The sequence below is a fragment of the Apodemus sylvaticus genome, chromosome 6 (assembly GCF_947179515.1).
Source record: "Apodemus sylvaticus chromosome 6, mApoSyl1.1, whole genome shotgun sequence".
Lineage (NCBI taxonomy): Eukaryota > Metazoa > Chordata > Mammalia > Rodentia > Muridae > Apodemus > Apodemus sylvaticus.
The window spans coordinates 102,374,828-102,380,893 of NC_067477.1; positions in this window are offsets into that span (position 1 = coordinate 102,374,828).

Below are 6,066 nucleotides of genomic sequence, written 5' to 3' on the forward strand. Positions count from 1 at the left end.
AAAAGCATCATCACAAGATGTGCTAGTGGGTTGAGTGGATCCTCCCTTCACACTCAGTTTCTAATATGAAGCTGGTAATAAAACACACTTTGGGATATTGTTGTGAGGATTAAATAAGACAAAATACACAATTCTCTTATGGATTGGCAACATATGTGGTGACTAAGGTACACACAAAAATTCCTAGTCACCTTAGTCTAAGATCTTAACAAAAGTCAAGTCCAAAGCCAATGTGTTAATTGCCTGGAGCAGGAGTTTGATGGAAACTCATTTCATTCTTGTTCACATTGGTCTACTTGTACTATGGCCATTTTGACTGTATTGAAATTTGCATTATAAAATCTGAAAGGAATCCTTAATGACCGTTACATTTCTCCTCTGCCCTTTGTAAGTGCGGCATTATTACTCTGTTCCATCTAAGAGGAAGGTCGAGCAATTCCAAGCGGCTTTTGAAATATGGATGTCCTGGCCATGGAACTGCCGCCCCACCCAGCAAAATCTGTTTTAGAGCCAAGCTTGGGAGCACATGGTAGGTTTACCAGAACACCCTGCAAATTGACTCCTTGGCTAGGAACCTAACTCTGCAACTGTCTGTAACTTTCAGTAGTTCTTCAAGAGGTCCTTTCTGCAAGGTTTTGCTTTCTCCTACTGTCTGCTCGGTGATGTTCAAATGGAGAGTAGGCAGTTTGCAATATGCAGAAAACCTTAACATACTAAGTTTCCCACCCTCTAACTGTATCTCATGTCTGCACTGGACATACAACAATTATTATTCCTATAAGAGAAGAGGTTAAAAAAGCAAGGTGGGGGTGGTTATGGAGGAAGCAGATCAGGAAAACAGTCCTGTGAGTCCTTTTTATTTATTTTTTTTTCTTTTCTTTTCTGTATTTATACATTGGACTTTCCTAGTAGATCATTTATCCAATGGGAAAACGGGAAAAGAAAACATCTCCTGGTTAGCCTTGGTACAACAAATATTTAATCAAAAAGTCACCTTTTAACAGTCATACTAGGAATCACCTTGTAAATAAGAAGTGACTTCCCAGAATATGAACCATATTTTAAAAAAAAATACAGTGAGAAAGGAAATCACCTTTCTCACTTGTGGGAAGATTTTAAGTGGCCCGTTTAAACTAAGACTTACTCAACTCTAGAAAGTACGATGGCATGCAATATGGTGTAGTGAAAAAACATAGTTTCAGAACAAATGTATTTCCTTGCTTTATTCCTCCTAGCACAGAACACACGCATGCGCACTCAACGCGCACACACACACACACACAAACACACACACACACACCTCTAAGGTCACTGAGTAATGGGCTATCAGAATAAATTAGACTCTCTGGGTCTTAGAGGTTTCATCTATAAAGTGGGGAAATAATTTGAAGTTTTGATAAGAGCCAAGGAGAAAGACAGGACTGGTTTAGAACTCTCTAAAAATGAAATTAAAGACTTACAAGTACTACAAGTGAGTGCTAGAGAAGATTTTCTATGTAATGGATCAATTTACATGAGGCTAATAGAATTGATATGTACCAATGCCTAAAGTTTGTCCTAGGCCTCATCACTGTGCCAAATGCATCTCATCCCCTCCACTGTGTATAAACACAGCTCCTCTGTGAACCTTGCTGAATGGCTCTCCCTTGGCTGTAGTTACAGAGAATGCTGTCTTCTTTCCCAGCTCCTTCCCCTTCATAGCAGAAATAAATGGCAGAAATGCTTTGCAGAGGCATCAAGGGAATATGAAGTCAAGGGCAAAGAAGGGAACAGGGAAAAATGACCTCGAGCTGAGCTGTGTGAGTCCAGGGAGTTGTTGTTGGTGGGAATGTCTTGAAAAACATTCTGGAGAAAGGACATGCTGAGTAGGAAAGAGGGGTGACCCAAGCCAAGCAAAGAGGAAAGACCTTGGTGTGCTGAATGAGGGGGGCACAGCTGAAGTGAACACCATGTGATCCCAGGGCTTTCCAGTTCCAGCCAAAAGCGAGGGGTGCCCAGGGCACCAGGTATGGGGTGGGGGAGTGCTGCTAGCCTTGGGTCTGTGTTCCCTTGACATTTACATGTGAAACACTGCTCTGATATAACAGTAACAGGAAGTAGGACTTTTGGGTAGCCATGAATAGGATTAGCATCTTTCTAGCAGAGGTTTCAGCCTCCTGCCTCACTTCCTCCATCGTGTAAGAACCTATATGAAGATAGTGTATGTAACCAGAATGCAAGTCCTGACAAGACACTGAGGTTTCTGGTGCTTATGTTAGCCTTCTCAGTCTCGGGCCCTGTGGGAAGTAAATGTATGTTAGTTATTTTGTTATAGCAACAGACCAGACTGAGATAACTACATTTTACATAACCCCAGAGAAGCCATTCAGAGACATCTCAATGGGAATGGGTTCTGGTTTGGGGTAGGCTAAAATCTATACTCAGCACAACCTGACATTTCCTACAGCTCATTCTGGAAGCTTCTTGCAATCTTATGGGCTTAGGCTTGCCATGTAAGAATTAAGAGGGAACTGTTGTTACTTATCATGATGGCTATTTTTAGCTGTCCACTTGACTACAGTAGAATCTACTAAAAGTCACGTCAAGTGAGGGCCATTTCTTAACTAAATCATTTGGAGTGAGGAGAACAATGGTAAATTCAGATCTTTTGAGGTAGAAAGATCTACCTTAAATATTGTTCATGCCTTTGGTGGCAGCCTAACACACACACACACACACACACACAGACACACACACACAGACACACACACACACAGACACACACACACACACACAGACACACACACACACACACACAAATTGATGTATCATTCAAATAAGTACTTTTCAAAATATACATATTTATTCAATAAGCACAGCAGAACTTGCTTAGAGAGAGTGTCACACACTGTTGGCAGCCACTACTCATTTGCTGAATAAATGAAACCGAGGAGCTATGAAGAGAAGGAAGAAGTAGATGCATTTCAGAATAATATTCCTGGTAACATGGAGCCTACAACCTCGGATGGTTTCAGCATTTGATGGACTTACTTCAACATGGACAGAGGAAATCGTTCTATCATTCTACATGTATAATCCTTGTTTTAATTCACACACAGCATCTCACTTTTGTTATAAATTATATTTACCTATTTCTGTAATTATACTTAATAACTCTCATGTCTTATTGATACTGTAAACCTTTTACCTATTATTTATATTAAGTGTTGTTATGTTCAGTTGTTTCCCTTGGTTGTATCCAGCCATTGTAACAAGTATTGTTAATAATAACAGGAGCTGGTTTATATTGTGCATAGGAAGCTGTGTTCTTTGGTTTGTATGTTTACCATTCTTAGATTTCATGTCCTGGCAAAATTCAGATCAGAAGCCCACACTGAGGTTAAAATGTTTTAAAGTCATCTAAGATCTTGTAACTAGAAGTTGGGTACATGAAGGTCCCCACTCCTGCTTCCATGAGTTAGCACGTGTAGGAAAGGTTAAGGTCTATGAGATGAGTGGTCAAGTTTACCCTTCACTGTAATAATTTTATTATAAGCACGAGGATTTGGCTTTACAAAGGAACAGAACAGCTGCCACATCACTGAATCCCTGAGCATGATGCACTCACTGTCAGGGATGGGCAGGATCCATCAGGCATATGTATAAGTTTAGGCTTTGCTTGATCTGTTAAAGCAGTGGTCCTCAACCTTCCTAGTGCTGCAACCCTTTAATACAGCTCCTCATGTTGTGGTTACATATTGTATGTAAATATCTGATATGCATGATATCTGATATGAGACCCCCCCCAAGGGTTTATGACCCGCAGGTTGCACCGAAGTGTTAAGGCTACAATGCTTTCTCTTCTCTTTGATGCCCACTGATATTAACTCCATAATGAGCATCAGTCTTCCTAATACCTCAATACGCTTCCCGATTGTAAGCCAACTTGGAGTGGAGTCTATTTCTCTACAAGAACACTGAAGTTTTCTGCTGCAACCTGGACAGCCCTTCTCAGTGTAATGACACCCTACTTCACAGTTTACCTGGCTGGCACAGCCCAGCTGATGACACTGAGCATTCCACTTATTAGAAAGCTAGATCTCCCTACTCCTTTTCTTTCACACATTCTTCTTTCTCTGCCTAAGTGGCCAACAATCGTCTTTTATGTGTATTCTATTATGACTCATAGGACTGTTTCAATGTCCACATAGTAGGTCTCAATAAATATTTTCTCTGGATTTATTCAAAGTTAAGGAGAGGAGGTTGGGTGGGGGGAGAGAATGCAAGAGTGAAAGAACACATTTTCAGGAAGGCTTCCTGGAGTCCTGGAAGAGTTCATGTTTCCTTGGGCAGTTATATTGTAATGGCTCCATTGCTTCTCTCTCTCTCTCTCTCTCTCTCTCTCTCTCTCTCTCTCTCTCTCTCTCTCTACCTCTCCCCCTCCCCACCTTTGTGTGTCCTCGATTGTCTTAGTCCTTCTCTGGGGTTAGACTGAGCTCCAGGGTAGAGGAGGCCAAATCCTCCTCATACTTGGCACTTCAGCCCAGGGGTGAGCTGGTGGTTCTCAGTCTTCCTAATGCTACCGCCCTTTAAGACACTTCCTCTTCTTGTGGTGGCCCCCAAACACAAAATTATTTCACTGCTACTCCATAACTGTAATTTTGCTTCTGTTATGAATATAATGTCAATATCTGATATGTGACCCTCGGGGGGGGGGGGGGAAAGGGTTGTTCACCCTACAGGGGTCACAACTCACAGGTTGAGAAACACTATGATAATTCTTCATAGATTTCCCAGAACTACATCTGTAATTCTAGGGATCATGTGAGGTAAGCAGGGCTGTTATTTAACGGATGAAAACTAGAGACTCTGGGAAGAAAAAAAAATCAAAAAACAAAAAAACAAAGAAAACAAAACAAAAAACCATACAACCCAGCTTCCTTCTGAAACTGGAAACTGATGCTGAGCACAGACTGCTCAAGCTTTCTTACAAGAAAGTTTGGTGATAGTCTCCCAATAGAGGCCACAGGGAGCCTTTCTCCATGTGATGATCCTGTAGAGATTATCTAGGACCTGGTCTTGAACTGGGCAGAGACTGCACGGCACACTGGTCTGTAGTCATGGTGACATCCTCAAGCTGTTATCCCCTTCAGGGACAGTTTGGGGACCTGAGATTGAGTTCAGAGAGGATGAGTGAGAAGGCGGTATGATAGGTGAGAAGACATGGGACATTTTACTTTCTGTCCTCTAGGGTGGCCAGCTGGACAAGCAGGGTCCAGTCACCATTCTGAAACAAACCTCAGGGAGCTCCTGATGATTAGAGCCATTATTATCCCAGTTAACTAAAATTATAGATAGTTCTCTATTTTTGTTCAAAAGTGGTGGTGCAGAAGATTGTTACAGAGCAGCCTCCCTCACAGAAAACAGTGCCTGCCTGCCATATGCAGGTAAAAACTCAGGCGCACTCCCAGCAGCCTTGCCCCAGACCTTGGTTGCTTCTCTTTCTCTTTCTGTTTTCCCCTGCTACACTGCTTCTCTTGCCAGGGTGTATTAGGTAAAGTCAAGAGGCCAAAGTTGTGGTCTGAACTTTCCCCAGGTCTGCTCGAGCCAATAGTCTGGAACCATCTCAGGAAGTTAAGAACAAGCAAGGGTTAAAGTGCAGCCTTCAGGTGAACCCAGTGTTCAATGTGTTCCTGGCCCACATACTGAGGTGACAGGACTGGAGAAGCCTGACTCCTTGGTTGGGAGCCAGCATCACTTGCTGGAGGTGTAGGTGCAAAGGTGTGTGTGTTCCTGAAGTCCCCCTCCCGCCTCCACAAAGACTTTGTCCTGAAGTCAAAAGACCCCAATCCTATAACCGAGAAGTGGGGGAGGGGTGAAAGGGATGGTGACACTAACTACAAGCTCGCAATGAACTTCTGTTGAAACGGAGAAGCAACTGGAGAGAAAGAATAAAACTAATTCTAGAAACTGTGGGTTGCAAGAATTCTTCATTTAAAAAAAAAAAACCAAACCGAGGGGATCTTGCTCAGGTTAACAACGCAGCAGAAGGCGGGTGGACGGGCGGTACTCAGAAGATGCAAGGCT